Genomic DNA, 11015 nt, shown 5'->3' on the forward strand with positions numbered 1-11015 from the left:
ATGCAAAACCTGCATTTTATATCAAAAACTGCAGTTGAGTTAGGCCTTCTTCAAAAACTGCAGTGACTTCAAACATTGAGGTACCTGTGCAGTAGTCTGTTGTGACCTGAGGATGGTATAAAATGAGGCAAAAATGTAAAATTAATCTGCATCGTTGGATTTCAAAGACTGGAAATAATTGTATCAAATGCTGAAATATGGGCTATTCCAGTTGAAATCCACACTACCTCTGCCCCAGGGGATATATCGTCCACAGGGGGAGTGTGTTTTTCAAATGTAATTGGTCAAGGTTAATCATTTTGAAACCCATACCCCCCCCCCTTTACCTATATCTTCTACAACTGGAGTGAGTATTTCAAGTAAAAGTTACACAACTTGTACATTTAATTGTCTATTCTAATCAAAACTCTCTGCGAAAGATCTCAGCCAAATCTTCCACAGAGGTAGTGTGGATTTTAAATGGAATAGCCCAATGCATATGATAAAGTGGGGTACTTCCAAAAAGGATAAAGTGTTACAAAGTGTACTTTATTCTTTCATATGGAATAGGAGGCTCCAAAGACTTGATACCAAAATATTATACCATTCATACATGCTGATGCCTACATTAATTGTACCATATTGTATTTGTATTTTGGATCAAGGTGTATATATATATAGCATTTGTATTCATGACCAAAAGTATTGTAATGTTGTGCAAGGAAGTTCTATCAGCAATAGCTTTCTTGTGTTATTTGAAGTTTATTCCATTTTCCTGGACCTTGTTGAATAAATTTCTGGATTCTTCATCATAAACAATAGTGACTGCAGCCAAGAAAACTATTACTCATACATGTACATTTATGTACAACTCTCTTGCACTTACACAACAAACTGATTGGTTGTCTTCACCAGAGTATAAATAATTATATGCAATAATGTATGTGTAGCAAGGGATAATAAGTGATGCCAGTAATTCGCTCATTTTCATCGATGTCTGTATACCCTTGAGGCAGGGTTAGAAGTTTTTGTGATCGACACTGCAAATCAATTTGTGCAGAGATTTTCACAATAATGGTAAAATCAAAATTAATTAATTTAATCATTACCACTTACACATATATGCACGGGACGTCAGGAAATCAGGAAATTTTCGCAAAAATTGGATTTTCAGTGATTTTTTGTCCTGACTGCCACCACTGTTTGGAACTTTAAATTGCGATGGTAACATTATTCAATTTTGTATCAACTCAGCGTTTTTATTCAATGTTTGTATTATTATATTTATTGTTTACTCTTGTTAACCAAAGATTTCACATGTCGTCACTGGGCGGGAAAAACCTACATGTACTTTTTGCCCTTGAACATGGTTGAAGCAAACCATTCAATATAAAGTCTACACCTACAAGGCTTTATCCATTATCAAGGGCCAAAAGTAAATATGAGGTGTTTCCTGCATGTTCTTTTGGCCCTAGAACATGGATGAAGCAACCCTCTCAATATAAAAGTCTACACCTACAAGGCTTTATCCATGTTCAAGGGCCAAAAGAACATGAGGTTTTTTCCACCCAGTGACAATGTATAAAATGTAAGCAACTTGTGTCTCAACTTGAGAATTCCACTGTAAAATGTGTATGTGATCTGCTCTCACAAAATGAGTATAGAGTTTATAAGATATTTCAGACTTTAGTCCTTATATTATAAGCTTTTGCCATGAATTTTGCCATGTTGAATGGACTGAGCAGGTCACATATGAAAATGTGTAACAGGCACACTTTTTCCTCTAACCTTGTAAATGTGATGCGATCAAGTAAAATGAGTCTGATGTCGATCAAAATCAAAATTTAGTTTTCAATTTAATTACATATGCCATTTTGCTGCAAACCCCATCATAATTTGATTTATAGTTTCAGAGATATGGCCATTTTAGTGTTGCTCAGAACAATAAAATACAAAGGAAGTTGAATACGATTATTGGCTATATCTCAAAATCAATATTCCCGACATCCGACTCATTTTGCTTGATCACATTACAAATTAGAATGTGATATGCTTCATGAACAGCTGAAGTGTGGATGTGAACAGCAGCTGAAATTAGGCCTATGAAATAAAGCAGCATTATAATGACTTTAATAGGCCTACTTAAAAATAGAGAGTCAAACATGTGTATTTGAAGGCACAGAGGAACTTTTCTCACTGCTACCACCACCCTAACCCTAAAATAAACCTTTATATCCTAACCCTAATACAAACCCAGGGAATACAAAGCTTTATATCCTAACCCTAACACAAACCTCTTTGTCCTAATCCTAACATAAACCTTTATATCCTAACCTTAACACAAACCTTTATTTCCTAACCCTAACACAAACCTTTATATCCTAACCCTAACACAAACCCTAACCTTAACTCAAACCTTTATATCATAACCCTAACACAAACCTTTATATCATAACCATAACACAGACCCTAACCCTAACTCCCACCTTTATATCATAACCCTAACACAAACCTTTATATCATAACCCTAACCCTAACTCAAACCTTTATATCCTTACCCTAACACAAACCCTAACTCAAACCTTTATATCCTAACCCTAACACAAACCTTTATATCCCTACCCTTACCCTAACACAAACCCTAACCCTAACTCAAACCTTTATATCCTAACCCTAACACATACCTTTATATCATAACCCTAACACAAACCCTAACCCTAACTCAAACCTTTATATCCTAACCCTAACACATGCCTTTATATCCTAACCCTAACACATACCTTTATATCCTAACCCTAACTCAAACCTTTATATCCTAACCCTAACACAAACCTTTATATCATAATCCTAACACAAACCTTTATATCCTGACCCTAACACAAACCCTTTATGTCCTAACCTAACACGAACCTATAGCTGTACCCTAAAGCAAACCCTTTATATCCTAACCCTATATATCCTGGCCCTAACACATCTACCCTTTCCTAACACTAACTTTTATCTTAATCCTAACACTGCTGTAATTACTTCAGGTGGTGGTAGTGGGATGAACTTAAGCAGAATGCCCTATAGAATATATATGAACAACACTTTGGACATATTTTGCTTTACAAAGTAAAAAAAGATAACTTTTAGCTGTAGTTTATATATCCTAACCCTAACACATACCTTTATATCCTAACCCTAACTCAAACCTTTATATCCTAACCCTAACACAAACCTTTATATCATAATCCTAACACAAACCTTTATATCCTGACCCTAACACAAACCCTTTATGTCCTAACCTAACACGAACCTATAGCTGTACCCTAAAGCAAACCCTTTATATCCTAACCCTATATATCCTGGCCCTAACACATCTACCCTTTCCTAACACTAACTTTTATCTTAATCCTAACACTGCTGTAATTACTTGGTGGTGGTAGTGGGATGAACTTAAGCAGAATGCCCTATAGAATATATATGAACAACACTTTGGACATATTTTGCTTTACAAAGTAAAAAAAGATAACTTTTAGCTGTAGTAATTCATAGGGTCAGTGAGAAATGTATGGCCATTATTTCCACTGATACCAAAATATCCATTTTGATGGAGAAAAATTAGGAATGAGGGTTTTGCATGATCAGACCATCTTCCTTTCTGGTTCTAATCAAATACTTCCCAACGCTTCATACGAAACCAGGCTGGAAGGACCTGGGCATGTAAAGTTAGGGGGATGAGGCTGTGGATCTCAAAGAGCTTTATTGGAATGAAAACAGTATATTTTGTCAGTGTATTGCTTAGTATTTGTCATTATTGTAGTTTACAATACAGAAGTATATTTTTAGATAGAATTATCTGCACTTCCAATATATATTTGTATGTGATTTGTATATTTTTGTATTCATGTTTCTTCCTCTTGTATGTATGATATATAGTCCATCCAACATCCCTCTAACCCACCAATTTTTTCCCACCAACATACCAACCAAATCTACCTCTCCCAGAATCCCACTTACATGTAGGCTTAAAAATAAGTTTGTTTTCATTTGAAAAAGTTCATTGGGAATGTTAATTTCAGCTGTTCATTTTGAACAATTCCTGGTAAAAACAAAGATTTTTACTCATATTTTAGTTTTCCATTGATTCGCCATCAAATAAGGCTAGTAAATGTTGCAACAGATTGAGAAAAAAATTTCAGTTTGTTTTGCAAAAGAAATCACAAGAAAAGTGCAATTTCTGTTAATCACCAAAAACATGATGAGGGAATTCTTAAATTTTCATTATTGACTACCTCCTCTACCCATACAACTAAGAAAACTGCTGAAATTATCAGCAGGACATGTGCGACATGTGACATTTTAAGATTATTTCCATCTCAATTTTCATGAAAATATTAAATGAAGAAATTTTGCTAAAATGAAAGTCATGCAGGCAAGTGACCGGAAATCAACTTTCATTAGCCTACATGTACATGTAACCCAGAGATCCAATGCTCCGGGACAATGCTAGACTGATTTCAAACCAATTGAAATTAGTCATTTGCTGCATGCTTAGGAAAATGTCAGTATTTATATATGTCTTATGAGAGTATACATTGATTAGTTTATACCATTCAATAAAAAGATATGTAAATCTATATGGGCAGGTAATGTTTTACAATATTTACATTTTGTATCTGTGTGGATTCAACAACTTGCATTTACTGTAGCAAAGTTAATTTTGTAGAGCATATTTGTTTTGAAAGTTAAGCTGTAACATGCATGATTTGTTACATGTACAGTGTACAAATAGACATTGTGGTGCATGGCAAGTTTTTCAAAAGAACAAATGCTATCACTAAGTGTTTGAAATTCTGACTGATACTAAATGAATTGTCATAATACTTCTTACAGGGTTAAAATATTGAATACATTTTCATGGTAAAATAAGAACAATCAATCAATCTGGTAGTTAAAATTCTTTTAATTGTGTTTGAAAAGCGATTTGAATCATTTCAAGTCAATACGCACATGTAAAATGCATTAATTCAATTTTTGGTGTGATTTATGCTGACTTTAGTCAGGGCATAAATGTTGACTGCTCAGTGCCAGAAGTGAGCAAGTGCAATAGCTGCCCTGTGAACATTTGGAAATTTACACACATATTTTACTCATCTACACCTGGCAGCTATTGCATTAGACTTGCCCATTGCAGGCACTGAGCAGTCAATGTATGCATCTCTTTGTGATCACAAACGACTTGCACTAATTCTACATGTATTTAGCAGTGTAAACCTTTGTATTTGCAAGTGGTCTAGAATTTAGTCCATGTAATTATAAGATTCATTTGGAATTTGTGCCATACATGTATCTTGTGATTGCAATGCTGTCATATTTAATTTACTTCATAAAGGTTTCATATGGGAGCTTCAACTTTCTCATGCAGACCAGATCACGTCTCCAATAAATATAACTTGTGGTAAAACATTGATGGGTAAATTGACTGCTCAGTGCCAGAAGTGGGTACATGTAAGTGATCCGGGCTGCCTGGTGAACATATGGCAATTTCCACCAGTATATTGTGCTCATCTACACATGGCAGCTATTGCACGTAAACCACTTCTGGCACTGAGCAGTCGAAATATGAACAAATTGGTGTAGTATATTTCACCTACAATCTTGGCGGAAAAGGTTGCCACACCAAAGCATTAATTGGCCAACATCCATCCCCGCCCCCTATTGCAATGTTGATTTGGACACAATGGTCATCATGTCTATACATTTCGGTATCCCAACATTGAAAGATGGGGGTGGGGAAGGGGAGGGTCTAAATTGAGTGTGCATGCATTTTTGCAACTATTATATAAAGATAATGCGGTACTGTGACATATTTAGCTCTGGCGATTTTAACACCAGCACATGCTGGTGTGGCAACGAATTTCTGCCAAGGTTGTAGATTACCCCTTGTCTACATGTAACTCGTATAACCCTTTGTGATTGTGTGTTATGTTTAATTTGATTATTTTATATGTAGCATTTGGGTTTGTGTATATTTTGTACTTGCAATGTATTTTAGCAGCATTAACTTACATATTTTTTGTACTCAAATATTGTATAATATAATCATATTATCTAGCACAGTTATGTTTTGTAACTAATGTATTCAAAATGGTTCATATCTGTATGAGCAAGGAGCTTAAACTTGGAGTCTGTAAAGGCACAATCAAAAGATTAATGAAGTCCTATATGAACAAAACTAGTTTTGTTTGAGAGTAAGAGGTTATTGTTGATTACGTTTCGCCTAGATCATGCTCTTCTCATGTGGTGGCCGCATTGCATTCTCTAAATTCAGTAAATTTTCATCGTCAACCGTGTAATTGAATGGGATTATTTTGAAATTTTAAAACGCTTGAAATATCACAAACAAATAGGCCTATGTTGATAAATAATATAAATACAAGCTAAAACCGTTGGGGTTCGATAATGAACCCCACAAAACTAACCAAGTATTTGAAAATGCCATACGGCCGGGCGGTTTCACAAGTTGCCGGCTCGATCATGTCATCCGCCGCCTGCTCTTCTAAAACATTGATGGTATTTGGACCCACTTCCAGTTCAATAGCGATGGGAGGGAGAGGATCAGCTATGAAATGCTAGTACGTTTATAAGACTTCATCAATCTTTAGGTTTAAATGTTCCCTATAACAAGACCGCCCTGGTAATGAAATCTGTATTCAAACCAAAGATATTATATGTAGACTTCAAAGAGTCAAGACTCTGCTCAGTCTGTAACGCTATAATAAATCTGCCATATTGGATTGCGACACATGGAGACTAAAATAGTGTACTTCCAACATTTCGAGGGGTCAGTGACACAAAGACGCAACTCCATTTTGGCCATTCTGAAAAAAATGAATGGTCCACATTGACTAATGCTTTCTCTGGCCATTGATTTCAATGGGGTGCTAAATAGAGTTACTTCTATGTGTTTATTGGAGAGTGCTCATGTTTCTTAAAATTTTGATATCAAAATCTCATTTTCGCAAAAAAAATGGAGTTACGTCTTTGTGTCACTGGTCCCTTGATTTATTGCAACAATGGTTTTGGCATTCTAAATGGTCTATTCCAGTTGAAATCCATACACCTCCTATGGAATACATGACTTTAATCTTCCACACAGGGAGTGTACATGTAGATTTCAAATGGATTCACCCATTCAGGTAATCCCATATGAAATTCACACTCCCTGTGTGGGAGATTAAGGATGTGTTTTCCATGGGGGTGTATGGACCTCAACTGGAATAGCTCAATATTTCTATTTTGCTGTCAATGAGCAACACACAAACATGGCAGAGTTCAGACTCTTTAAGTTGGGGTTCTCAACTGGCAGCGCACATGCCACTTGGTGGCGCATTTGCTGCATTCCAAACGACACAAAGCAGCTAGTAGCCCAAGGGAAAAATTCTAAACATTGAAATCCTGTCCAAGGGGCGCCATCCCAATTAAGCTATCAAAAAAGGCTAAAATCCAGGAGCTTCCAGGGGCACAGCCCTGTGAAACCTCCCATCAGGGCATTGCTTGCTGAACCCCACCACTCCACCAGGGTCCTATACGTTGGTTTGCTTCGAGTTTGGTAGTGACATTAGTGCCTTTTTACAGTTGTGCCGCAAGCGTGCCAACAAACTACCCTTGTATGTGTGCATTTCGGGATTAACTTAATGTGTGCGATTCAATACTGCGACCAGCGAAATACATCACTACCGAATTTGAATTGAACCAAAGAATAGTGCCCATATCACAGGAGTCCCTATGAGTGTAGCATTTTGTAACTGCTTTGCACTATGATACATGTATGAGGTGGGCCCATGAACCCCATGCGTTAATCACTCCACTCTGCTGATAGATAGTGGCACTTCAGAATGTTATACATTTGAAACGAATTTGTGTTCCCAAGTCTTTACATGTAGATTAGGGGTCCTCAATAGAGAATTTTAAAGTGCCACCAGGCCTTGCCGTCTAGATTTCAAAGGCGAGTGGTCAATCGCTCGCTACCTTGATGCTAGGCGAGTAATCGAACCACTCGCTAGTGGTCGAATCACTCTCTAGGTCTGAAAGAGCAATCAGTATGACACACTTACGCACTGCTGACATCCGGTCTTTCAGAAATCAAGACTAATTTATTACGAAAAATTGAATACATTGGAAGTGCTAAAACTTGAATGTAATTTAGATTCAATTTGGGTGAATCACAGCGAGCAATATTTATATGGTGAGTGGAAAATCGCTCGCTAGAAATTGAGTTTGGGCAAGCGGTGGCGAGCGAGAGCGATCGTTCGCCTTAAACGGCAAGGCCTGTGCCACTATATCCATTAGAGTGAAGGCATTGACTAACAGCTGGCATTCATGGGCTCACTGTAGGGCCTCTGGTCCGGTAGGGTCCATGGCCAACCCCTCAGTGGGGGTGGGGGCAGTACCTCTGGAAGCTCTTGGATTTTTAAAGCCTTTGTCTATGGCTTAGGGTGGCTCTCCTTAGACATGATTTCTTAATTAGTCAAGGTACAAAAACATTTTCCCCCTTAATAGCCTCTGTGTGCCCTTTGGGACGCAACACTGTGCCACAAGTTTTGTGTGTGTGCACTGCCAGTTGCAGATCCCTGATCTAGATACCTTTTCGATATTGGACAACTATGCAAACAGTCTTTATATTAAACCAAATATATGTTGTATATTTATTTTTTAAAAACAGTAACTTGCTGTTGAATTATTATTCAACCAATATGTTACCAAATTTAGCAAAATGAGGATAAAGTCAGGAATTTTTTATTAATTCTCGTATTTTGTCAAGGAACATAATAATTTTCATTGTATGGTGCAAGGGTGAATAAATATTTATACTGTAAAATGGTAAAAATGCTCTAACATTATTAAAATTATTTATTCAAAAACATCTGCATTTCTGTGACTATTTATTTCATGCTTTATCCAGGAATATTCATCATATTACAGGGGTGGAATTTCGTAAAGTGCCACAGGAGTCCAAGTGGATTCTCGCAAGAGAGTTTTGCGAGAGTCCATGGATTCCCGTAAATGGATTCTTGTTGTACAATCTTGCGGGAGTCCAAAAGGTATTATATGTAGGCCTACGTAAAATGCATTCAAACAAACAAACTCAAAAATAAACTAACAAAGTTAAGTTTTTTTAAATATATGTGTCATCATACTCTCACTTCCATATATGTCATCAATTGCATCTTTGGCGACTTTTCCTTTATATTTTGCAGGCTTTGAGTTTTATGGTGTGTTGAACTTAAACGCAAGTTCGCTGAGCCGATCATTTCCAGCGCGAGTCCACATGGACTCTCGCAATAGGACTTTTACGGGAGTCTCTGCGAGAGTCGACTCTCGGACTCCCGCCGAAATTCCACCCCTGATATTAATGAAATTGTTCGAGTTATGACTGTACTTATATCGCCCTCAATCACAACACACACATAAGAATCACAGTATCTAACAGAATTATTTAAAAAAAGGAGTTCAGTTTAATATAATTGATATTACGATGTTACAAGTTTATGGACCATTGTAATCATGATGATTGGGCAATGTTTAAAAATCCTTTGGAGCTATATTAAAAAAGACATTGCAAGTTTAAGTTGATGAACTAATAAACTGGGCTCAAAAAGAAACTTATCATTTTTCAAATATATCTTTAAAATATGATGAGAACTACTTGAATTCAATTGTATGATCAAGCACATCATATATTGTTGAACTTAGTAAGAATGTGAGATGCACCAAATACCATATTATTTAGTTTTATTGTTAATGTTGAGAGTTAACACGTTTTTATAAAACCAACTAGCAATATTCTTGAGATAAATAAAAAAAGAAATGTTATAAACACAATTAAATACCGGTATATTTAAAAAAAATCAATTTGATATAATTAACGGTTATAAATATATCTGAACATATAATATGAAAACTTCAAATTTCAAATAACAATTGAGCTACAGCACCATTGGTGCTCTTGTTCAAATATATCTTAAAAATATGACCATCAAAATGAACCAAAATTGCACACGATTACTTCAATACCCTATTTAATGACATGTCAATATCCAAACGGTTAATTACCTTACTGACACAGCTGAAAAAATGCACTAGCATGGAACCGCGCTTGCTGTATCACATGTCACAGCCTGGAAATTTCGGCAACATGGAGCTTAAGGCACGTGAAGAAGTCAAAACATATGAAGGTATTTGTGAGAGTGTGTTGAGGCGCCCGGGCGTATGTGTCCGTGTCCGCCTATGTCGGGGGGTGTTTATGTTCGTTGGGTACGAGTGTTATTTGTGCGAGGCAATCCTGCGACAGGAAAGTCCACATTGATGTTACAATATTGCTTTACACATCAAATGGGCTGTGCAATGACATGTGTGGTACAGGAAGCCGTTCAATGTCAGTGCGTTTTGCTGTTGTGTCAGTTGGGCAACTGCTTGGTTTAATACTGACATGTGTTAGAGAAAAGTATTGAAGTAATCCTGTTTGTTATTTTGGTTCATTTTGATGGACCAACAAAAAATGATGTGGGCAATTATCGTAGTAGGGTGACGATTTGAAAATATTGTCCTAACCATGCAAGTTCTTCCAGTTTATCTATAAAGTCACTTGGTGTCCAAATATTATGCCCATATTATTTTGGTTCATTTTGATGGACAAGATTTTAAATTATAAGTTTCTTTTTGAGCCCAGTTTATGTTGTCTGTCATGCAGAGCCCAGTCATTACTGAACATGTTCAACAAGACTGTTCTTGAAAATTACAAAAACAAGATTTCATAATTCTAGCCCTATAAAACTACTCACTGTGGACGTTTTGAAGTACACTACCGTAAAACGGGGTGAATCGGGACACCGGGGTGAATCGGGACAAAACACAAAAAAGTTTTTTGACACCAAATTTTTCAAACCTAATTGATTGTTTTGTGTGTTTCTCTTCCCATGTTAAAAAAATGGACTGTCAGTATCAGAATGGTGGCTTTGCACATGTGATACAGGAAATATGGAGCCCAG

The sequence above is a fragment of the Amphiura filiformis genome, chromosome 14, assembly GCF_039555335.1.
Source record: "Amphiura filiformis chromosome 14, Afil_fr2py, whole genome shotgun sequence".
Taxonomy (NCBI): Eukaryota; Metazoa; Echinodermata; class Ophiuroidea; order Amphilepidida; family Amphiuridae; genus Amphiura; species Amphiura filiformis.